This window comes from Pinus tabuliformis, chromosome J, assembly GCF_031772625.1.
Source record: "Pinus tabuliformis cultivar Carrire ecotype Pingquan chromosome J, CPIR1, whole genome shotgun sequence".
Classification (NCBI taxonomy): domain Eukaryota; kingdom Viridiplantae; phylum Streptophyta; class Pinopsida; order Pinales; family Pinaceae; genus Pinus; species Pinus tabuliformis.
This window is the reverse complement of record NC_142295.1, coordinates 147,929,632-147,956,688: the sequence shown is the minus strand read 5'-3', so window position 1 is coordinate 147,956,688 and position 27,057 is coordinate 147,929,632. Positions and strand designations below refer to the sequence as shown.

The following is a 27,057-nucleotide window of genomic DNA, read 5'->3' as shown; positions in this document are numbered from 1 at the left end:
TACTATCTTGATTAGTTTCTGCATGTTGATGGGAGTCAATTTTTGACTCAAAAAGAGAATTTTTCTAAACAGAAACAAGTTCAGAATCATGACTATACTTCTGTAACTCCTCTTGCTGTAGCTGTGATTCAAGCTGCAAAAAATCAATTTGTTCTTGTGCATATTGTAGACATGTCTGAATTTATGAGAGAGAGCCTTTGTTGATGTTTACCTTCCCATCAACAGTGGAATGTATCAAGGTATTTAATAAATCTAATACATCACTAATTAAATCCATTTTCACTTACAACAAAAGAGTACTGAAGCAGCTCTTTTTCTTTTTTTTAAGCGAGAGAAAAATGGAAATTAATAGAATGGCTTGTTTTCTTTACAAAATTAATCACTATGAGCAAACTTGCGGCACATCAAGAAATCTATTGCCTGTTTTCAATAATTTAAATAAGCCTACATTGAAAAATACAGATGTGAAAAAGATTAAGCTGCTCAAGATTAATAGTATGAAAAGAAAAAGAAAACTTCTGTAGCAAGCACCACTAATAGTTATAAACTTATCGATATTCATCTTCAAGATTGTGGAAACCATCCATCAAGTCTTCATACAATTTACTAAACTTTTGTACCAAGGTAGGCTCTCCTTCTGCAGGATCTTCAAACTTTTGAGACTCTAATTTGTAAATAAGGTCTCCTAAACATTGTTTTATTATATTGTAAGTAATCTTCTACCCATCATGACCAGCTCCTCTTTCTACAACTTGATTAGCTAATGTATTGAAATGGATAATGTTTCACATCATCCACACAGACTTGTAAAATGGGCAGAATCTATCATACAAAATAATTGCATTCTGAGCCAGATAGTCTTTCCTTTGAAGTTTTTCAGTCTCCAGAACAATTTTATCAGTTTCTGCTAAAGCATATTTGCCAACAAGTTGGACAATTTCATTCAGATCATCCTCTCGCTGCAAGACTTCATGAGCTTTGGTCCTAATATAAATAAAATCTGGGTCGATTTGCTCATAGAAAGATTCTAATGCCTTTGTATATTTGAATATGAAATAAGCCAGTTGACAGATGGAAAATGCTTGCGTTGAGCAAGTTTTTTTTTTTCAAGTCCCCAAAGTACCTGAACAACACCAAGTGTGGCTGCACTTACCAGATAAGAAAAGTCTCCACTGAGAGGAGAAACAACTCCAATAATTGTCACACTACCTATGCGGTCTGGACTTCCTAAGCATTTAACTTTACCAGCCCGCTCATAAAAGGATGCCAATTGTGCAGCCAAATATGGTGGTATTTGAGAACCGGGTATGGAGGCCGAGTGCGAGGGCTAAGTATGGAAGTGGTAACACATTAAATGGAGGATGAGAATTGTGTGTATGGAGGCCGAGACCATAGTGGTATTGAGGCCGAGCATTGTGCGTGTAGTTGGAAAATTTTACTTATATGGAAAAAATTTAACGTATGGTGGTTGGCCTTTAAGAGCATCAATGGTATGGTGCTAACGCAGAGCGGTGGGACCTCCAGACAGTGTATGTATATGGAGAAAATGTATGGTTAATGCTTTGATACCAGGGCTGTATGGAGACATTAGAGAGTAGATTTATGGAGGAGGGGCTGTATAGAGACAACAAAGAGCAGATTTATGGAGGAGGATGTTGGGTCCCTATAATACTAGTGATTACCCCATTACTATTGTAGTTATACCCCTTATTTATATTGTTGTGCCCCTATTACCCCCATATTGTTATTTCTGTGCCCCATAGAATCCCTCTATTGTTATTTTTGTGGCTTTATATTATTATTGTTAGGTCGGCTGGATTATATTGTGACTCCTTAGACTCCTATATATAGAAAGGAGGTTTTGTCATTTGTATCATCCAAGAATTGTTCATTTATGTAATGTAAAGGAGGTTGCCCCCTCGAAGAGGCTGAATTCTAAGGCGTTGATCTATCTTTTCTATCTTTTCTTGAGCTGGTTTCATAACATTTGGTATCAGAGCTTTGGATTCTAGGGTTTCGCTGCTCCAAACAGGTCATCGTGGCATTTTCGCTATAACATTTTTTCTGTGACGTTTCAGAAGTCGCAAAAAAAACCCATTTGAGAAGAAATCGCGCTGAACCTTGGGTCTGAATTTCAGATCTTTTCGCGTGATATTTGTAGAGATATGATCTGAGGAAGTTGGTCTTTTTGCAGACTCCTGAATTACATTCAAAACAGGTGACCTGGGGAAAATCGTCATAACTTTCTCTCTAGGGATCGGATTGAAATTTCGTAAGAAGGTACAGAAAGAGGACGGACTGTAGTTTCCTGTATGTGTGTTTCAGATTCAAAGGTTGAAACAGTGACTCGTGGCACGTCGTACAAGTTCGCTCTACTGAACCAGTCTAAAAGCAAGTCACTGTGGGAGATTTCACATAACTCTTACTTGGAGAATCCAATTTGGCTCAGACTTGTGGCATTGGAAAGAGGACGCAGAAGGCTACTACAGGTAGCAATTTCAGAACTGGATGATCCGAAATTACAGAGATACATCAGATTCAATATCAGGCTTCTATAAAGTGAAAAAAGATGTGTAGTTTTTTTTTTAAATTTTTATGTAAGCTTGGTTTAACGGAATTCAAAGGGCATAGTAAAGCATTATTATCGGTAACTGATGCCCCGAGGAAAGAAAATGCAAACACCTAGTAAGGAACCTGAAAGCTCTAGCATGACTCATGAAGAAGAGGAAGAAATGCTACATGATATATCAAAATTACAAGAACAAGTGCAACAAATGTCACGCTCACAAAAGCTAACAGAAGCTAAGATAAGTGGCGTGGAATCTAAGATAAATGGCGTGGAATCTAAGATAAAGGGCATGGAAGCTAAGATGGAGGATTCGATGGTAAATTTGAAGATAGATTTGAAGACAGACATGGAAGAATTGAAGAACTTGCTACAAGAAAGGGTCACTAATGGTGAAAAGGTAGTAAAGGAAACTCATGATGAGAACAAAAGAAATGTTAATCATGATTCCATAGACTCTAATGTTGGATCGAAGACTCACCATGTTCCAAAAATCGATATGAGGAAGTTTGATGGCAAGGATCCCGCCACATGGATATTACAGATGGAGCAATTCTTCGATCTCAATAATGTGCAAAACACACAAAAGGTACGTATGGCAACTTTATATTTGGAACCAAATCAGTTTGTATGGTATCAATGGCTTTTTTCTCGTAAACAATTTATCACTTGGGCAATTTTTACGGAAGAATTGATAGCACATTATGAGGATACAAAAAGCAACACTTTTTTTAGCCAATTGATAAGTCTCAAACAAAAGGGTTCAATAATGGAGCACATTGAGGAGTTCCAAAAATTGAACATAAGGGTAAAAGATATTCCAGAGGAGCATAGGATTGATGTGTTCATAGGGTCTTTAAAGGATAATATCCAACATGATGTGCGCCTTTGGGAACCTGATTCATTAGAGAAGGCATTCAGGTTAGCAAGAAAAATGGAAAGCAAAATTATGGCAACTAGGAAGCATACCATTCACAACTATAAAGACGGAAGTGTTGTTGCCCATAGTCTTCCACAACCTACAAGGTTGACACCACAACAATTGGAAGAAAAAAGAGCAAAAGGGCTTTGTTACAATTGTGATAGCAAATACACAAAAGGTCATAAGTGTGCTGAGAAGAAATTATTCTACATAGATTGTGAAGAGGAAGAAGAAAAGGAGCAAGAAAGGTCAAAAGAAGAGGATATATTCCAGGAACAAAGCCTAGATGAAGAACAAATAAATCCGACCATATCTTGTAATGCATTGGCGGGAATTACCACTCCTCAAACCATCAAGATAGAAGGACAAATCAAGAAGAAAAAGGTAATAGTGTTGATTGATTCAGGAAGCACCCACAATTTTATTCATTGTAGGGTAGCAAAAGAATTGAATTGCTTCCTATATCCAGCACCAGAGTGTCAAGTGATGATTGCAAATGGAGGAACAATAAATTGTTCTGGAAAGTGCCATAATATCAAGCTATCCATGGGAGAATATGTATTGACTAGCCCAATGCTTTCCATTCCAATGGGAGGTGCTGATGTTGTACTAGGAGTCCAATGGCTACAATCCTTGGGTACAATAGCTTTTAATTTTCAAGAACTTTTCATGAAATTTTCTGTGGAAGGAAAGGAAGTTGAATTAAGGGGTATTGCAGGGAAACCAGGAAAGATAATCAGCTCTAATGGCATGACAAAGCTTCTAAAAAAGGAGCAAAGAGGTGTAATTGCACAATTATGTTCGCTAGATGTTTCCACATTGGAATCATCTATTTCTCCAGATCTCCAAAAAGTCCTGGACAATCATTCCAAGGTATTTGAGACTCCCAAAGGTCTCCCACCTATGCGTGATCATGATCATGCTATTCATCTGATTCCAGGAAGTGTTCCTCCAAACATCAGGCCGTACAGATATCCATATGTCCAAAAAAGTGAAATTGAACGTATGGTTGCAGAAATGCTAGAGGCTGGTATAATTCAACCGAGTCAAAGTTCTTTCTCAGCTCCAGTAGTATTGGTGCACAAGAAGGATGGATCATGGCGCATGTGTCCAGATTATAGGGAGCTCAACAAGCTCACTATTAAAGATAAGTTCCCCATTCCTGTCATTGATGAATTACTGGATGAATTGCATGGATCAATTTACTTCACCAAGTTGGATCTTCGTTCGGGATATCATCAAATCAGAATGAAGATTGAAGACATTCCGAAAACGGCATTTAGAACTCATGAGGGTCATTATGAATTTTTGGTCATGCCTTTTGGCCTTACCAATGCACCTTCAACATTTCAAGGTTTGATGAATTCAATTTTCAAACCATTCCTTAGAAAATTTGTGTTAGTATTTTTTGATGATATACTAATCTACAGCAAGTCTTGGAAGGATCATGTTGAACATGTTGACAAGGTGCTACAACTATTGGAGGAGAAACAATTATATGCAAAAAGATCCAAATGTTTCTTTGGAGTCCAGGAGGTGGAATATTTGGGTCATATTGTATCTCATGAAGGAGTTAAGGTAGACCCTAGCAAAATTAAAGCCATTAAGGAATGGAAAATCCCCACATCCATAAAGCATCTGCGAGGATTTCTTGGGTTGACAGGGTATTATCGCAAGTTTGTTAAGAATTATGGGAGAATAGCAGCACCTCTAACAACATTATTGAAGAAAGATTCATTTTCATGGACTCCGGAAGCAACAAAGGCCTTTAAACATCTTAAAGAGGCAATGTGCCAAGCACCGGTCTTAGCTACACCGGACTTCACAAAAACCTTTATTGTGGAATGTGATGCTTCAGGAAATGGAATTGGTGCTGTTCTAATGCAAGATGAAAGACCCATTGCTTTTGAAAGTCGTCCAATCAAGGGAAAGTTTTTAAGCAAAGCTATTTATGAGAAGGAAATGTTGGCAATACTCCATGCACTTAAGAAATGGCGACCCTACCTAATGGGAAGACACTTCAAGGTAAAAACGGATCATGATAGCCTTAAATACTTTTTAGAACAAAGATTATCCTCTGAAGAGCAACAAAAGTGGGTCACAAAGATGTTGGGTTATGACTTTGAAATCATCTACAAAAAAGGGAAGCAAAATGTGGTGGCAGATGCACTCTCAAGAAAGGATGAGGATATGGAAGCATTGTTGTGTGCCATTTCTATTATCCAACCAGATTGGATAAACGAAGCAAAGGAGGAATGGAAGAATGACGAAGAAGTGTGGGCACTTATTCGAAAGCTACAACAAGATTCCAGTACTTCTGATACATTTAGCTGGCAAAATGATTCGTTATGGTACAAAGATCGCTTATACCTCTGTAAGAATTCCCAGCTAAAACAAAAGATTCTTATGGAATTGCACACTTCTCCCTTAGGAGGGCACTCAGGATTTTTAAAAACTTACCACAGGGTTAAGAAGGAATTTTTTTGGGATGGCCTTAAATCAGATATTCAAAAGTTTGTGGCGGAATGTTTGGTTTGCCAACAAAATAAAGTTGAAACAATTAAGACACCGGGTCTATTACAACCTTTATCCATTCCAAGCCAACGTTGGGAGGAGGTTTCAATGGATTTTATCACAGGTTTACCCAAGTCTGAGGGAAAGAGTGTCATCATGGTGGTAGTTGACAGACTTACCAAGTATGCACACTTTTGTGCATTATCACATCCATTTAAAGCCAGTACAGTTTCTACTGCATTTATGGAAACAGTTCAAAAGCTACATGGAAACCCAAAGATTATTGTAAGTGACAGAGATCCCATTTTCACTGGAAATTTTTGGACAGAATTATTTTCTTGTCTTGGTACTCAGTTAGCTCATAGCTCATCTTATCATCCTCAATCTGATGGGCAAACTGAGATAGTAAACAAATGTTTGGAAGGATATCTTCGTTGCTTTGTATCTGATAAACAGACACAATGGGTCAAATGGTTGCCTCTGGCTGAATGGTGGTATAACACTTCCTTCCATACAACAACAAAAATGACCCCATTTATGGCACTTTATGGGTATCAACCACCATCAATCACATCATATTTAAGAGAAAATTCTAAGGTTCAAGCAGTGGAACATCACATCGAACATCAACAACAAGTCCTCCAACTCTTAAAGGATAACCTCGTGTTGGCACAAAATAGAATGAAACAACAGGCAGATCAACATCGCAGTGAAAGAAGTTTTGATGTAGGTGATTGGGTATTCCTACGGCTACAACCATATAAGCAAATGTCCCTAAAGCAAGCTAAGAAGGATAATAAATTATCACCAAAGTATTATGGTCCGTACAAGGTGTTGGAAAAGATTGGTACTATGGCATACAAATTGGAGCTTCCTGCAGCTTCTCGATTGCACCCAGTTTTCCATGTTTCATGTTTAAAGAAGGTTATAGGCGACAAGCTCCCAGTTCAAACAATATTGCCAGAACTTGACGAAGAAGGAAAAATTATATTGGAACCGGAAGCAGTCACAGAAACAAGAACTCGACAGCTACGAAATCGATCAATTTCAGAGTATCTTATCAAGTGGAAGAACTTATCCGCTGAAGATTCCACATGGGAGGATGAGAATTTTATGCAGAAGTATCCAGAACTGCTCAAGCGTTGAGGACAACACTTTTTTGAAGGAGAGGGGCATGTTGGGTCCCTATAATACTAGTGATTACCCCATTACTATTGTAGTTATACCCCTTATTTATATTGTTGTGCCCCTATTACCCCCATATTGTTATTTCTGTGCCCCATAGAATCCCTCTATTGTTATTTTTGTGGCTTTATATTATTATTGTTAGGTCGGCTGGATTATATTGTGACTCCTTAGACTCCTATATATAGAAAGGAGGTTTTGTCATTTGTATCATCCAAGAATTGCTCATTTATGTAATGTAAAGGAGGTTGCCCCCTCGAAGAGGCTGAATTCTAAGGCGTTGATCTATCTTTTCTATCTTTTCTTGAGATGGTTTCATAACAGAGGAGCTGTATGGAGACAACGGAGAGTGAATTTGTATGAGCAGACTGTGCATGAGTTAACACAAAGCACTATTACCATTACGATGCTACCAAAATTATAAAACACATATACCAAGGAACATACTTACCATAGTTATAAAACGCGGTCTTCAAAAACATTTAACGCACAGGCAGCATTACCAACGGTGCTAGCTCTCGTGTTGAACTAGGTATGAGCGTCCTCACTGGAATACCATCACTGCGAGCGTCCTCGGAGCAGCGAAGCATCCTTCTCATACCACTCTGCTCTATGTCGTTTAGTCGGTTTTATCTGTTCTTCACCTCACTGGAAGCCAGAGGCACAAAAGTATGGAGGTTGAAGGCACAATCGGCTTGGACAGTCGGCTTTCTATGACCCTATGGAAGCAACGTCAGAGGTGGTATAACATATGGTGTATCGGGTACTACACTGGACCAGAGCCGTAAAGCATGATAGTCGAGGGGCTGAGGGTATTACACAATCAAGTGGCCGAGTGGTGGCATTAAATAACCTTTATCCAACGGTGGTATGGGCAATCGCGCCACTGAAGCAGAGCCGAAAATGCATGTAATAAAACTATCATGCATATTATTACATGGCAAAGAGGAGAAATGATTTGATGAACCAATACCACAGAGAATAATGGCAGAAGCATTTTTGCATTGGAAAATATATAGAGTGCATGGTTGACAAGCGCTCAAAGCAACCTAAATGATATGTCAATATTCACAGGAAAATAATGGCTCAAAATGGAGCAGGACTAGCAATCGCCTGCTTTGATACCATGGTGACCTATGCAGGTTAAGCACATACATGGCAGACATAATATGAATGATAAGCATGATATTGCATCTATTATTTACATGATATACATTTATAGTACATGGTGTGACCTTGGATTCATATTCCAAGTGGTCTCTTGGACTCCCTTCAGTTGTTCACCTTCCACACCAACCCTTAGAGGATTAGGTGTCCAACAACCTTAAACCATAAAATTTTCCATGGATTCACTGATCATATTTGATTGGATTGAGTCTTGAATGTACATAATGATTTGGTCACGCTAGTCCATGCTAATGGAATTTTATAATTAAACTGATCTGGTCCATCATTGATGTGTGGGGCATCATAATTAAATATTATTTCTCATGGATTTAGCTGGTCAAAATAGTTATGAATGTATTGATTTAGTCGTCGTGGTCCTTTTTGGTTATGGAAAGAGTTTAAGTATTTTTATTTGGTCCTAATGGTGAATCCAGCGGGAAACAAAGATACGATCAAACAATGTCATGGTTTTTTCCCGTAGTAAATGTTGAGTCAGCTTGGTTAACTTTCCAAATTCATGTATAAATATAGACCTCTCATCGCATATCAAAAATCATGGGAAATTGATCTGAGAAATTGAGTGATTGAGTTATTTAAAGTGTAATAATTAATCTTTGGCATAGACATTTGCCTATTGTATATATGTTTGATCTCGTATTTTTATTTTTGTATTCTTTCATAGGATGCGATGTTTTGTCATCGCAGGTGGATATGAGATGTTTTTCCACATGTTTAATATTTATTAAAATCGAATTAATACCAATGAAGATCTTTGTCTGCTCAATCTAAAAGTGAACTTTTGAGATCTTCGTGGATCAAGTCCTACTTATCGATCTAATATGGCAAAGCAATGGATCCAATTAAAGGTTAGACAATGTGAGGGAGTGTTGGATTGCTGTAATACAAATTGTGTATTCCTATCCCTATCTGAATGTTAGAGAGATGGTGCATTTTACTTGAGCGTGAGAGATCTAAATTAAAGTGTGATGATGTGTGCATAAAGTAGTGTGATGTGCTATCTCCGTGAAATCAATGACTATGTGCTAAGCTCAAAGGAAAATGAGCTAATGCGATTTGGATTGATTGTGTATGTGTGTCACCCATGTATTTTTTTTTTTTGAACTGAATTATAGTGTGCACCTGTGGGTCGAGTTTTGATTGAGTGCAAAGACCAACAATTGTTTTTTAGTGAAGTTTTCTGTGTGACCCGTATAGAGTGTGATTCCCAAATATCTATGCATGTGGAGGAGAATGATATGAAGAAAAGATAATGCGTAGAAGTATAGAGGACCAATGTTTGTGATGTTATGAGATCAAAGCAAATGAAACAATGAAGTACATTATATAGTTGGAGTGTGAATGAAGAAGACTGTATAGCTATTGTCCGCTGAGTATGAATGTCAGAGTATGGATTGTACGCAAAGATCATTGTGATACTGGTCGCGTTGTGAACACGTAGAGAATGATTTGAATGGATTGAGAAATATTGATCAAATTGTTGTACATTGATTGTGCAAAGAGTATATACAATGATGGTTGAGAGCAGTTCTTACAAGGCTTTGGCTGTTATGTTCTATGTGCCTAAGAGTATTTATGTTTGCAAGGGTTGATGTTTAAGGTTGTCTATATTGTTGTCATTTGTTGTGAACAATAATTCCACTTGCTGGTTGAATGTGTTGTCACGAGCTATTTCTTGTATAATTTGATGTATGTGTGTGGGAAATTGTTTTTGATGAGCTAGGGTTTTGTCGGAGTATGTTGCTAGGGTTTATCATTATTGATGGGAAGAAAGGTTTTATGATGCAGAGGTATTTGGTATTGTTGTGAGTAGAGGTCATTCTATTGAGGATAGTGTTGTTGTTCAAAGTATTGAGTGTGATGCTATTGTTGGGTTGATGAACTAGGGTTTGTGGTAGAATTTGTAGTGCACAAGGATATTTGGATTGATAGTGAGAGTGTCTTGTTTATCAATTGTTATTGTTACAAATATGTTGATCAGAGAATTTATTATTGATGTATGATGTTAGGGTTCACTATTAATGTACATGTTGAGTAGAGCTGACAAGTTTTTCATAAGGTTGGTTGATATTATTGTGAACAAAGGCTATGTTATTGAGGATAGAATTTTTGGTTAGATATTGAGTGTCTCGATGCTATTGCTAGGGTTTGATGCACATGTTGAGCAGAGAAATAATCATGAATGTAACTATGGGTATATGCTAAAATATCGATGATAGTGAGAGTATGTTGCTACTAAGTCTTTGTCAATGCCAGTATTTGATGCTAGAACTAAGTGTCAGAGTATATGATACTGCTAGGGTTTGCACATATTTTGTTCTGCAGGTTGAGATCAGAGTCATGTGTTGAGGATAGAGTTGATGTATTTCCCATATAGATAAATTATTTCATATGCCGTTGAATGATGATTTGATACTATTGATTTGCAAAGGTTTATAGTTAAAACTATTGAAATTGACTGACTTTGGTTTGGTAAAAAAATTATTTTGTTTATTGAATGTTATTAGTACAATGATTTTATTTTAGAATGTGAGACTTATGGTGCTAAGAATTGGATTTACAACAAATTGATTAGCAACAATTGTTGTTAGGGTTTTCCATTCGATGTACATGTTGAACAATAGCAGATTTGTTGGTTAAACAAGATTTTATTGCAGATTTGGTTTTGTGTTTTGTATTGAGCATAAATTTTTAGTGGATCCAGTGTGAAAATAGATGAAACATGGTCCACAGTTGTTTGTGTAGAGAAGGGTATAGTGGGTCTAGTGTGAAAATATATGAAACATGGTCCCCACTTGTTTGTGCAGAGAAGGATATAGCGGGTCTAGTGTGAAAATAGATGAAACGTGGTCCACAATTGTTTTTGCAGAGAAGAATATAGTGGGCCTAGTTTGAAAATTGTGAAACATGGCCTACAGATGATTTCTAATGATATTGTGGGCCCTAGTTTTAAAATGGATGAAAAGTAGTCCACAAGAGTCTGATGGTAGGTGCCTTCAACGGGAAAGTGGTTGCTTGGTGACAATTGGTAATTTGTTAATTTAGGGAGTGGTGGCTAGAGGAATTTTTGAAGGTGGCGGCCTTCAACAGGTTAGGGCCTATAGCACTTGGTGGTTTGCATAGTTGAGGAAGTGGTGGCTTTCATCAATGGGTGCTTTCTCACGTGCATTACAAGTTGGAGCTTGCACTAGTGGTGACTAGTGATTCATGTATAAAGAAGAAGGTTGATAATAATAAGAAGAAGATAAGCAATTGTAGGGTGGTTTTTCTCCCGGAAGGGTTTCCACTAGAATCCTGGTGTTCATGTGTTGATGTGATGCTTTTATGTTCTTTGATGATTCATGTTTCTCATGGTTTACTTGTGCATTACTACTCATAAGGTCTAATTTACGCATATGTTATTTGATGTTATTACCATATGGTGTTGGCTAATTACATGTTGATTCAATAAATCATAAAGAAAGGGGGAAAATTAATAATTGGTGACTAATTGAGTGAAATACCAATTCACCCCCTCTTAGTATTTTTAACAATTGGTATCAGAGTGTGTCCTTCACGAATCAGTTTAATAGCTTGTTGTCGCTGTGACAAACACCCTCCAAAATTTTTCCTACATTCAAATTTTGGAGCCTCCTTATGGTCATGCCATCTTTCATTTCAAGTCATTAAAGTCATGATTGTTCATGTTGCTCAAGTGTTGAAGTCTTCCTTCAAATTCTAAGTTTCAAAGTGACATACTTATTTTGAGATGCCTCCATAGAAAACCTCTTCTGAGAAATTCTAGCAATTAATGCACATCCTTGCACTTAAGTAACTGTGCAATGCCTAACCATAGTGACTGCACAGAGCCTGATGACAGTAACTGTGCAGTCCCCAGTGACAGAGACTCCATAATATTTTGTGGACAATTCCTGCATAATTCTTGATGACAGTGCCTGTGCAGTCCCTAGTGATAGAGACTACACAATCCTTATGGACAGTAACACTGTGAGGGCATCCTCTACAAATAGTGATTGCACACTCTTTGTCGATTGTGAGATTGTACTTCTTCAAGTAAATCAATTCACTCTTCACTTCTAGTTACTTGACATGCACTAAGCGCACTCACCAGTATTAACCATAATTTCATGTATACTTTCCCTATGTAAAGAGTCCAGTCTAAAGCTCATCTTCACATTCATGTTTTTCTTCTGGGCCCTATGCACTATTGAAATACAAGGAGAAGCCTCTCACTCATGGTTTCAAATGCCCCATCATCTAGGTGAGTTACGCAACTATCACTTTTTCTTTCACAACTGTGGATTTCACTTTATTTTGCTCTTAAATGCGTTGTTTTTTCTTGCATTATCTTTTACAAGTGTCTCTTTTTCCTACTTTCATTCTTGCATGTGTCTCTTGTGTTTTCTTTGTGTTTGCGAGTGTCATTTTCACTCTTGCATGTGTTTCTTTCACTATTTTTCACACATCTTAAGAGCTCCATGGCACACCTCCTAAAGGCAACTTCAACATGCTCTCTTGCACTAGTTGATGATATTTATCATTAGAACATGTCTTAGACACATTCCTATGACATAACACACCTTTTGGTTTCAATCGACACTTGTGTCACCTCTTGTATTTTAAGCGTCACAATCTTACGTTTTGATTGTCGCATTTAGAAACAAGTGTCGCTTTTTGTAATTTCGAGATATTCATGTTGATGTTCGATATTGTACATTTTCTTGTCTTGTATTTTATGGTATGCATGTGTGTTATCTTTGTTTGGGACTTGTCTGGATGTCATTCTCTCTCTCATTCCACTGATCCCATTCTCTCTTCTTGGTCCTCCCATTAGGCACATGTTATCAAAGCACTAACGCTCAACCAGGTGATGAGCATTACACATCCACAAGCCTTAGTTATGAAACTCATACCTTCTAGACTTTTGAACTGAACCTTTCTTGAGGATAGCTCCCATTATTGCGCATTGATAACTTTCAGACATAGTCACTGAAACCTTGTTGCTTGTACCACCTCACTACACAAAGCCTTGCTCATTTCTGCCCTGTTGCGCTTTGAGCACATTTAATCAATAATGAGTACTTATTTAGCTCCTTACAATGACAAACTACGCAATACAAAGGATTCCTTCCCATCACTACACAATGAGCATCCCCATGGTAGTGACCTTACCTTATGTTGCTTACATAAGCTCTTTATGCAATCCATTCACCAAGAATGACTCGTATTTTGCATTGAACAATTCTAGTGGACAATAGGTCCATCTCTAGGTCACTGCAGTGCTTAACTACGCAATCCAAGAATCTGCGCCTCATTCACTGTGAATAGCATAGCTACAATGTTTAGTCTTGCCACTCTTGTTGACTGAAACCCATCACTGCAAAATTGTCTTATCCTACCTTGCCTCAAGTACACATTGTGCAATTCTAGTGTCTAGTTGGGTCATCCCTCAGTATTTGCAAATATCAACTACGTAATTGTTTCCTCCTCTTCCTTGATCACTATGCACCACACATACTCAGTCAGCAAGCTCATCACCCTTGTCTTCTGGATCTGCACACTATTCAAAACCTTGATTAGCCCTCCCTTATTGTGTATTGCGTAGTTCAAGTGGAAAGCAGAACTATCTCTAGGTCATTGCAGTGCTCAACTGCACAATTCCTAGGCCCCTTCTTTATGCCTTTGCACAATGTCCCATCACAGGAAGCCTCATATGAGAAAAGGTAGAAATATAGGTGATTATAGAACTAATATTGTCTTTCCGTGAATGATTTTAATTTGCATGTACTATCACCTCATCATGGAAGATGATGCTTAAGGAAGTCATCAAGAAGAGGTCACAAGAAGGGCATTTGTGAAGACGAGACAAAAAAGTGCTATCATGCATGAGTAAAGGAATCTTGGACCACGACAAAGAGATGACAACTCATGAAGCTTCCAACACTCATCCAGACCCTTTGGAGGGTAAAGATGAAGGACATCCTAGATAAATCATCAAGATTTGAAGAAATAACATATTATAAAGGAATCTTAAGTCTCATGTCACAGTCATTCAAAGTGTCAACACAAGAGCGTTGTTTGGTCCCATGTATTTTGCCACATAATTTGTGGAATGTAATTGTGTAATTTAGAAAATGAGAAAATGTAAAATATGTGGAAGCCCAAGGGTCACACATGGAACTTGAAGAGTCACTAGAAAGTTCTAGATTCATGTAGAAGCCCAAAGGTCACACTGAAATTCAAAAAGTCACATTGGAGCTCAAGAGTCAAGAGGGAGGACAAGAGTCACAAGGGAGGTGGAGAGTCACCTCATTTGTTATAAATACACTCTCATGCCTCAAGAAAAAGGTCTTTTCACCTTGGATTCTCTAGTTTGGCATACGAGATAAGATCATTCTTTGGAGGAACAAGTGGTGACTTAATGTTCCATTATTGGGGCTAGTGTTGCATCGTTGTAATTGTGTATCTTGTAACTTTCACTTAATATACAAATCTCGAAGAGTTGAAGTGAATTCATGCATATATCATGAATGTTGGAAGACCATTCTTTCATTTTTTTCAATGTTTGTTCATGTTTATACATACTAATGAAAATGAACTATTTCGTTGGTTTTGGTATGCATCTTGTTGAATGTGCATTGCCACTTGCTTTTATGATCATTGTTATCTTGTGAAATACTTTGTAGGTTAATCAATGATTCTTTCCATGCTCTTGTGTGTCTCTTTTAGGATGGTACTATTACTTTTCTTCTAGAGGCTCACTCTTTCTTTTCCCTTCAATAAATCTGCAATGCAACTGTGTGCTTCACAATGTCAACTTACTTGCTTATCTCAAATTTTGTGCATAATCTCTTATGTTGATAATTTCATTTGAGGCAAATATCTAAGAATAATGGTGGTCAAACCTATTATCTAGATGGGGTTCCTTCTCCAAACGGTCTGAGGTCTAGTTTGGACTCCATAATGGGGAGACCCCTTTGTTAGCGGATTTCTAGCACTGTCAACATAGCTAGAATGAGATCTAATGGATTATGGCGAGGAAACATAAGAATTAGACAACTAAGAGGAAGAAGTCACTTCATAAGGAAAATGATTGTGCAAGTGATGTATCAGATGTATTGGCAATATTAAAATTTGTGGAAAAGGGACAATCAAATGCATATAAGCAAGGTGTCCTTGTGCTCAAAGACCAAGTATGGAGAGAAAGGATGAAATATAGATTAATATCTCTTGGATAAGATGTTTGGAAGTTTAATATGTAATGGCTATACTAAAAATATTCCATCAAGTCAAGACCTGCAAAAGAATGATCAGGAAATAAATGAAATTTACTACAACATACCTGATTCAAAACATGGGAAAGTCATATGCATCTGCAAAATATGCATGGGATAACTTGCAGGCCATCTGTTGGCCGATGAAATTACCCTTTTTTACCTAGTTCCACCTATCCCTTTTCATCTACTTTATAGCTCTTATGAGGTTAATTTGTATCCCAATTAATGAAAGGTATATCATGTTGGCATGTCTTCTTGAATTGTTGATTAATGAAGTGGTAGTCATAGGGGAACAATACTTAAACGACTTGCTGATGAAATTATTTGTAGATTACTAAACAATTCGTATAGAAGATTGTTACCCATCATGATGCTTCTGATTGTGAACTAGTGAAGCTATTCGAGGCTTGAGCCAACTGACCAACTGCCTTGATAGCTGGGAAATCCACCTTTGTTACTATGTTTTCATTTTGTTTACTATTTGAGGAACCGTTGTATATTTTTGGGACAATTAGATCACCATAATTTCTAGGTTTGTTAAGTTATGCTATTTCATGTAATGATAGTTGTGTATAAGTATGGCACAATTGAGAAGAACTAAATGATCTTCGTTTCGATTGTAACATCATAACTTTAGTTTGTACTCTTTTTATGAATTAATAAGAGTAGAAACATATCATTAACTTGATGTGATCTATAATTCTTCAGCCATGACCCTGATTAAAGAGTTGGGCCCACTCTTTCAAATCAGGTGTCATTGGAATATAGTTCGTGTGGTATAGGTATGTCTTTTAATGGTATTGTTAATGTTAGATGATTGTCGTTATTCAGAATTGTTGTTACTATGGATTGTTGTTATCGTAGGGTTGATGTTATTTAAGAATGTTGTTACTCGATTTGTTAATTTATGCTGCATTGATTTATAACTCTTTTGGGCCAATGACCTTGTATTTTGTAATTGATCAATGCTGGGTAGGGAACCTGTAGTTTGCATAGACCTTGCATGATAACCTTGAAATAACCAGACGGACCCTGGGTTGACAAATAAATGTAAAGAGGGACTGAATCTATAAACCAATATTAGGACCCCAACATTTTGGCGTCGTTGTCGGGGAGGCTATCAAAGGCACAAAAGTACAACCAGTATTGACCGTAGTACCCACTCTCTCATCCTGGTCAAGCGAGGTTTGCACCAACCCTTTTACCAGGACCTGAGCATTAGGATTATGTTGATTGTTTTGATTTATTTTTCTCTCTTAGATTGTATTAACCAGCTTCTCTTCTCCTCTTTTGAGTTTTAACCTTGTAAGCATGACATAAACTTGCAAATAGTTAAATCCCTCTTTCACAAAGAAAACCTAGTGCTCTAATACCAAAATGATTTGATTTAGAATATTATATTTCTGTGCTAAGATCCTCCTCAAATTAGAAACAAAATTCTTTCATTGTACTTAAGGATTCATGAAATTTTGCAAGTGAAATGATGAGTTTTTATGTTAATTTTATGAGCAATTTAACATAAATAAGGGATTGAAAAACAACATAAAAATGTACAGAACATCATCAAAAACACATTACAACAGGAACATGATAAAGGAGTTCACCTCTCCTGGGCTACGTCTCCTTGGTCTAGCTTCCAATGGCTTGGGCCTCTCTATTATGCTCAAAAGTGTAAAAATATGTGTTTACAATGCTCAAATGCTTCTGCAACCTGCTCCAATGAGTCCAAAATGTCCAAAAAATGGCCATCTAGCCTCTTTTTGCATCCAATTTGGTGGAAAACTAAAGATGTTATGACCTCTCCTAATTTTCCCACTATTCGCTCCACAAATTGCTCCAAATCCCACATGATCCTACAAATTAGCTCCAAAAAGCACTAACTGAGTGAAATTTTCACCACAGAGTGGTCCATAATATATCGGCACCAACTATCCCATCGCAAATCAAAATCGGCAGGAAACCAGAGGTCTTATGGTCTATGAATGCGAGGGGCAATGTGAGATTGCGATATGGCAGACTCGACGGTACTATTAATTGCAACCCTTAGCTGCATCACATCTAGGATCCTTTCGCAAATCGCAATCGGCAGAGAACTGACGAGTAACATAATGTGAGACTCTACCTTTTGTGGTGTGGGATTTCGATTATCGCATCGCAACCCAGTACATTGGGGGCCGATTTTTGTAATGCCTTCCCTATTGCGAAGTGTGATTACGATTTATCGCATCACAACCTTGACCTTGCTTGGGGCCGATTCTTTAACACGACCCACCTACGATATGTGATTTGCGAAATGCGGGGGACAATGGTGGCGTGCCACTTGGTGCTTCCCCATTCGCTGAAGAGCCCTGCCACATCACATTTTCTTGCCATTTGTCCAAGTCAAACCTTCACTTTGACTTGCTCTAACTTCTCCATACAAGATCAGATTCGAGTTCCGTTCACACCATTGAAATCAGGATGACGAGTTCTTCGATCTGAAGCTAAATTTATAGAGATTTTGACAATTTGAGTTTTGACCCTAAGTTTGAGCACCTGATCACATATTGGGAACAAGATAGAGCTTCTTTATTGATATCAACAAATAGTAGTGGAAAGATACAAATTGATCTGACCATGACACCAACTAAACCTTCCTCAGGATCTGTCCAACCCAAGCCTCAAAGATCACCTCTCAAGCATGTGAAAAAGGATGCCATATAATGGAAGATGAACATCTCTACAAGGAAACAAGGGTTTCCTTTGACTAGGAGTGCAAGAGGCACAGGGAAAATCAAACTTGATCTGGGGACAAAATGGACTATAATGTTGATATCCTATCTCCTTCAATGATTAGGCCTTCCCATGAGGTGTATAAATACCACCAGAAATCAGTTGATTCAGTTAGGCCACGGGCTCTTGTAGGTGAGATTTCGGTGAAACTCGTAAACCCCACTTGAGAAACATGAAATATTTTTATTTTTTTCATATTTTAAATTATGTATGTGGGTTATGTATTATGGTACCCATGTGTGTACGTGCTTTTTAAAGGGCAGAGTCGCGTATGGAATTGAAAATATTATTTTTTAATAAATGATCAAGTCTGAATGGGAAAGGGTTTCCCAAAGCCATATCAGAGCATCAGAACTACATGAGTGTTGAATGATGCTATAACAGATGCCCCCTAATATATGAGTTCAGAAGGGGTACATGATGGCCGAAATGTATTAAGTATAAATAGAGATAATTTGAAGACCCAAGAGGAGATCACTAGATTCAAACCCACTGAATAGCTATAGAAGGAATCAGAAAGAAGACTCATGTATGAGGCGGGCATACCCATGCTCAGAGATAGTAAAGCATGTTCATTGATCAAGTAAAAAGAGGATCCATCATGTATACATAAGTGTACAAAGAAGACTGAAGAATACATAGTGGATCATCTGATCATAGCCATAAAGGAACATAACAGAGCTATGTCTCAATATCACATATAGAAGAAAATATAATCAATGATGCTCGAAGAATGTGTGATCACTGATGTTGAATAACTGATCCTCATAATAGTACCATTTCATATAGGTGGAATAGTGGTACTACATAAACTCGGGTGTCAACGTATATAATATTGCTGAGATGAAATGCAACATATAGGGGTGGCTGGTAACACTGGCAGAAAACTGAAGGAGATGGCAAGTGACCAAGATGTTTTCACAACCTAAGGTCTTCACTGACCGCAGATGGTACATTATGGGAATAAATGAGTTGAATTCGATCATGTGAGAAATCGTTTGATCACCAGCTTTTGATGCATATCGTTAACAAATGCAAGACAACTCACCAATAATGATGATGAGAGTCAAGGTACCCTAGTACAATCTAACAAGTGTGAATAAATATGTTGAAGTCAAACACTTGAGAGATTATATCAATCATGAGACATTGATGTATTCCCACTGTTGATAGCGAAGGAGTCTGCCGCTGATGACTGTAAAACCTAAGGAAATAAAAAAAGGAATCTAGCTCTTGTTCCTAGAACAATGAGTTGGAGTTAATGGGAAAAGATATGCTGGAAGGAAGGCGTTAAGGCATCCCACATCAACCAACGTGAGTGTAACCCGCAAGCCAATAATATGGAAGAACTCGGATGAAAATAGATGAAGTAACCATTCTGAAGTACGTTTCTTATGTACACAAGATGTAGCTAGTGCACAACAGAAACCCTCTGAACCAACCAATAGTGAGAGATGACACAGAGGTGAGGAATCTACCAATAGGGTCAAATGGAAATCATGGTACTGCATAAATACCAATGTGTTATAATGTCAGCTAGCGTCAAACAAAAGGGAACCCACCCAGTCAAAGACCCATGATATTGATCGATGCTGAGAACAAGGTCACCTATCAATGATGTAAATAAGTCCAGGGTGTGGCTCTAGGCCTATTCTCAGAGCAATTTGTCAGAGTCGATAAGAGCAGACCCGCCAAAAAGAATTCAATGGAGACCTTCTTAACCAACACGAGCGAAGGACCAAATAATTGATGTGATACTGAAGATAAGTTGACAGACTGGGTATGGCTGACTGAAAATGAGTCAAGAGACACTATAGAATGGCTAACACAGGTTACCTTATCTTGAACAATAGCATGGCTCATATGTGACTTTATGGCATCATAAAATAACTTTGTATAAGTTTACAATGCAGGAGGCATTAACAAACTCTCCATATGATTGGAAGAGATAACCAACCAGAGGAGTAATGACTCAAGAACAAGGTTATGGTTCTCCTAAGGTCGAACTAAGTACCATCCCAAAGGAGGAAATACTTATTTTGAGTGATTTGTTCAAGGGTGACATAACTAACTCTTGCTGCCATCAAATATGGAAGTAATTGTCCCGTTCTCGCTCTTTTTGAAATATATATATATATATATATATATATATATATATATATATATATATATATATATATATATATATGTTGTATTTTTCATATTTAAAGTTTGAAAAAGAATAAAAGAATGCCTATAGTACAGTGGAAAGAACAAGTGTTAAAGGAAGATGCACTAGTTCCTGGGACTGGAACATTCCTATGCTCAATGCAAGGTGGTGAAAACTGGTCATCAACACTCAAAGGAATGTTCTTTCCATGGATAAAAGGTGTCAAGTCACAAAGGCTAATGAATGCATGGTTTGAACTTGTAGAAAGGTCATGGTCAAAAGTGGCTTATACATGAGTCCAAATGAAGTTGACTTAAGGACAAAAAGGTACAAGTAGTCAATATGCAAAGCAACAATACAACTTAACATATGGGAGCCTCTAGGGTATAAAGCGAGAATAATAGCGAAGAAGAAGAGAAATGAGGCTTCATTGCAGAGTCATGGCGTGGCTAAAGAGGACTCTTGAGCCTAAGAATTTCTTGCAGCATGGGCAACATATGCTAGCAAGGATCTAACTAGGAAGCCCATGTAAGGAATGGCTCTACCATTATGTTACGATTTTATAATAAGGCGAGTGAAAGTGGTTTTAAAACCGCAAAATAATGGGGTTGGTCCTATGGAAAAATATCACAGTATGAAGTTAAGATGCAAAATGCAGTAGAAAAAGTGATATGTCCTAACCTATATGCCAGCGATGAAAACTATACCTGCCATGATAGGTCTGCAATCTTGGAGTCAAAGTGTTGGAAAAATGTCACAAAGTATTCATTTACCCTGGAAAACAACCTCCCCAACATTTCAAGACAAAAATTAAAAAATTCATGAAAAAATAAAATTTAAAAAGTATGAACTTTAAAAAAGTGGGGTTTTAAAGTTTTAATATAAAAAATACATTTCAACTCACCAAAATTCATTTTAACTTGCAAGTGTTGAGAGCTTGAGATCTTGGGAGAAAAAATTGGGCAACTCCATTTCACGATTTCCTCAACCAATTCGTCAACTGAAGGCTTCCACGTAATTATAAATCCATAATGTCATCCAATTTATTCATTTCGAATACATTCAATCGATTTTCATCGTAGGAGTTTTATTTTTAAAATTTGTCTCTATGTGTACGTGAGTCGTCCCTTTGAAAACTGCGTATAGAAATCCTTGCATGCAGCTTCTTAAAGGAAAATACAAGTGTACACGTGACTGTCATTTAAGGAAGTTGTGTACGCACAGAGAAGTTTGAAAATTTCGACTTCTAATGGATGAATCTTCTTAAATTTGTAGGATGGCAATTGTTTGGAAGGAGAGGGAGCATAATGATGTTGATAATGAGGTTTTAGAGGATCTAATGGCATTGGATGCATTAAGAAGATGTGGATTGCTCAAATTTTTCATGATGTCAAATATGAAAACCCAATCTCAGTTGTTAGATATACTTGTTAATTACTGGGATCCAGAGTAGGAGGCTTTCATGATTGATCAAATGCCCTTACAAATTGATGTGGAAGATATTTACTTCGTCGCAATACTTTCCCGATGAGGGGATGCTATTGATATGAAAGAGAGGGCCTAAGGAGAACTAAATGTATCCGATTACATAGATATCTACTGCACACCATGGATAGATAAGGTCAGATCACAGATTCTGATAAAAAATGTGAGTATCCTACCAATCAAGATTATCCTCTTCACCATTATCAAAGTAGAAGGCTCAGTAGCTCTACATCATGCCTCTTAACCTGCCATGTTCTTGGCAGTAGAGTGCCTTCATCCGAAAGTCTTTGACTTGTGTACAGAGATCTTGGTCTGTATGAAGAAGCAACTATCTTCAGTGAGACGAGAGAAAATGAAGCATTTTGGCTACGGGAGAATATTTTATTCCTTTTTCTTTGAGAGAGTACCAAGACTCTAACCCAGAGTGTCTACAACCATCAGAAGTCCTAGGGATTTGAGAATGGCTAGATGGGCATACTTTATCAAGCGACTAGGCGGAGGTGAAGTCATCCGAGCAACATTTAATGAAGATTTCTTCCTCTGGTGGGAGGAACAAGTCATAGCTATAGATGACTATCCCTATGCAGGCATAGACTACCGAGAGGACCTAGATCTAGCACTTCCTGAGGGCGCTGCATGGGGTGAGATGGGTAAAAATTTTAAATTTTTATGTTATTTGATTTTTTTTGATTTTGAATATGATCTTAAGAAGTTAAAAATCTTTTTCGTGAAACAAAAATCTTACAAGATTATTTGATCATGATGCAGATGTTGGACCAGTGAGACCTAAGGGTTTACCTAGGCATAGGCATCATGGTAGAGACATGGAGAGAGCAACAACTGAGACCGAGAGAGTCCTTCATACAGTTCAAAGGAACTTGGAGAGTTTGACTCGCCAGGTTCCCATGGTAGCCATAGAGGATCTCCCTGAGGCCATTCAGAGGCGAGTGGTAGGAGTACCATGAGAGTGGGTGTGACTCTTCTGATGGGTGGTGAATGCCTTTTTCTTCTTCCATGATGCTCAACTAGGGCAAGGCCCACATAATTAGATTTATATGACTGATCTTTTATGGAAATAATCGAGTTTAAGCCCTAATTTTGTAAGACATTTGTCCACATTTTGTAATATTTTGGACATATTATTCCTATCCATATACAAACGGTTTCAAAATGTTTTGATCATCTATCCACATGATTTTATGATGTTTTATGATTTTAATGTAATGAATGATTAATGTGCCAATCTAATGCTTCATTAGCTATAGAATCAACAAATGAATTTTCTTAGCATGTAATATGAATAAAAGTAATAAAATTAAATGATCTTTGTAACAATCTCACTCTATAAAATTGACAATGTAATAAAGGATCTCTCACACGATATATGTTATTTAATTGAGACACTACCAGTTGTGAATCCAAATAAATGACTAATGATTCAATACCAAAAGCTATTGCTTCATATAGTAAATTAATGACAACACTATCTTCATCCATATTGTTGGATGCAAGACTGATACATATGCATGCCTCTTGAGACTAAAAACTGATCAGATGGATAATATATTACCCAAGCGGTGGAAGCTAAGTTCCGAGTATGTCTACTAGCAGCATCGACGAATCCTAGATACGTCAGATCACCCATCAAAACCTGCCAAAGCAGATAAAAAATACCAACATTACCATGAGACCCATAGACAGAAACAAACAACTATGTACAATATTTACAAAACAAAGAAAATGCTAGGCAACAACCTAGGAATAATACTTCTTAAGATAGAGCCCATTTCTGGGCTCCGTCAACACATTTCCATCAAAGTCAACCAACTCATGTGCACCTTTCTTCAAAAAAATTTTGATGATGAAAGGACTATACCACATGGGTTTGAACTTCCCTGCCCCCAAGGTGTCCTTATCTTGGTCATAGAACAGGACAAGGTCACCTTCAGAGAAAACCCTAGGATGCACAATCTTGTCATATTGGGCCTTTACCCTCTTTTTATGAGCTTCATTCATTGTGGTTGCATCCCGATGTTGCTCATCGGTATGTTCCAAATGAATAAGGTGTTCTTCAAGACTATATGTGTTTGGAAGAATTTCAACTTCTAATTTAAGAGATGAGATCTCATATTCCACAGGGAAGATTGATTCTAAACCATAAACTAGTTAAAGGGAGTAAAAACCATGGCGGTCTTGATAGACATCCGGTATGCCCAAAGTGTAGGATATAGCATGATGTGCCAGTTGGATTTAGATTTATTGATTGTCCTTTGCAAGATAGTTTTGATGGATTTGTTCATGGCTTCAACCTGACCATTAGCTTGAGGATAGTATGGAGATGAATGCTCTTGCAGAAATCCCGATTTTAAATCCAACTCATCCATCATCTTATCCTGGAAATGACTTCCATGACTAGTGACAATCTCCCTTGGAATACTGAAACTTGAAATGATTTGGTTGACTAGGAAAAGAGTTGTTGTCTCACCATTATTATTGAATGCAGGCATAGTTTCGACCCACTTTGTAAAGTAGTCTATTGTTATGATAATGTACTTGTGACACTTAGTCGAAGCCAGGTTACAAGTCGTAAAATCAATACCCCACTTTATGAAAGGACAACAGTGATGATGAGGAAAAGAGGAGCTAGATGAGTGCAAATTTTCCAAGTATATACTTGACAAGAATGGCATTTCTTGACTGCTTCTATGTAATATTTAAAAATCAAGGGCCAAAAATAGCCTGCATGAAAGATTTTTTGGGCTATAGCAAGCCCAGATAGATGACCTCCACAAGATCCACTATGGCATTCATTAAGAATAGACTCAACTTCTTCTAAGGTTAAACAATGCCTAAGGATTGAGTCAATCCCGTGACTATACAAAGTGTCACCGATAATAATATAATTTCTAGCTAGGTGATGCAATTTTCTACGTTCATCCTTCGAAAAAATTTGAGGAAACTTCGAAGTCTGGAGATATACTATGATGTCTCCATACCAAGGATAATGTGAAGAGATTAGGAAGAGATGTTCATCAAGAAATGACTCTTCATAAACAACATCCTCTTCACAAGGCAACCCTGAAATCAATTCCGTGAATACTAAATATTTTTTAGACTTGGCTGACATAAATTCAAGATCTAATTCCTGTAAGATGACATTCCAGTTATTATGTTGGGTTGGCGTCAGCCAACACAAAAAATTTCTAAGAAGAATATAATGATGGAGCCACTAGACAACGTGAACTGTTGCTAAAGCCAATTTCTCTATATGAGAATACCTAAGTTTAGGATCGACTAAGCCTCGGCTCAGATAATAAATTACATGCTCTCTAAGAGCATCATCTTCCTAAACTAGAACCATACCAATGGTTTATTCTTCCGTAACGAGATACAAGAGGAAATCCCCGCTATAATTGGGTGGACTCAAAAGAGGAGCAGTTGTCAATGCCTTTTTCAAAGAATTGGAAGAGCATTGACCAAAATCGTCCCAAACAATTGGAACTCCTTTCTTCAGTAATAACGTAAATCCTTTCATAATCTCAGTGTAATTTACAATAAATCTCCTTAATAAATTGGCTTTTCCTTGGAGACCCTGAAGTTGATGAACCGTTGACAGGGGAGGCAATTGAAGTATTGCCTCAACCTTGAAGGGATCGACTCGAATCCCTTCATTGGACACAATGAATCCCAATAATCGATCAGATATGATAGCGAAAACACATTTATTATGGTTCAACCGGATCTTATAGTGATGACATATTTCAAAAACCAAACAAAGGTGATGTGGATGATCAATTCTCTTTCGAGAATGAGTAGCTAGGTCATCCAAATACACTTCTATTATGTTCTTAATGTCGCGGAAAGCATAAGACATGGCCCACTGAAAAGTAGCTCCAACATTTTTTAGGCCAAAAGGCATCTTCTTGTATGTAAATGTACCCCAGGGGAAAATAATTGCTGTCTTGTTTCGATCTTCATGACGAATATTTATTTGATTAGATCATGAAAAACTATCCATGAAGGAAAATGTCTCATTTCTAGCATACTTATAAATGATTTAATCAATGAACGAAGCGGAGAAACTATCTTTAGGACAAGATTATTCAAATCCCTAAATTCGATGCATACCAAGATCGTTTCTTTCTTTTTATCAACATGGAATGGATTCGAGATCCATTCAGTTAGAGGAACGGGGTATATGAAACCCACCTTAAGCCGTTTTTCAACCTCAACTTTAATAGTTGTTTCTTTCCTAGGATTTACCGGTTGAATATTTTTCCACAGGCTTAGTGTTTTCATATTTATTGATCTCATGTTGAACTATGGATGGATCGATTCCAGACATTTCTTCATAAGACCAAGAAAACACATCTCGAAACTCCTTAAAAAGGTCAGTATAAATCTTGATTTCTTTAGGGAAACATGCAGCTCCGATGAAGATATTCTAGATAATATTTGGATTACTAGAAATTTTCATTGGAATGGTTTCCGAGATATTGGAAATTACCTTCTGTGTTGGGGCCAAAAGATTTAGAATTTTATGAACACTTCCAGTTGAAGAAGGATCGGACAAATTTGACTCAACTCGATGCAAATCAAGGAGAAAATATGACCAATGATGAAAATCATCCCACGGTCTTTCTGCACCAATCATTGCTTCTATGATTTCCTCTTTGGATGGTAAGACAATGCCAAGGCAGTCCATAGCTGAAGTAGAGTCAAGAGTCCAGACCGGAGCCACATCACCATCCAATTCCTCTGATGGGAGAGGAATGGGGTCCAAATCTATAGAATTCACAAAAGATTAGTACATTATTTTTGCTACAGATATAGGATATGCCATTCCACCAAATTTCCCCTCTTCCAATGTGTTAGTAGAGGGGGGTAAGGGCGAAGGATAAAAAAAATAATGAGTTCTGAATGAACCTTTTCGAGGAGTGATCCTGGAGGAAGAAATGGCATTAACATGAGTGGTAAGAGAATGAAGATCAAAAGTACCCAT

General features: G+C 37.5%; 1 pseudogene; it reads right to left on the bottom strand.

Annotated features, from left to right (window-relative positions):
- Positions 1–548: 548 nt before the first annotated feature.
- LOC149226065 (V-type proton ATPase catalytic subunit A-like) lies at positions 549–27,057 on the bottom strand (annotated as a pseudogene).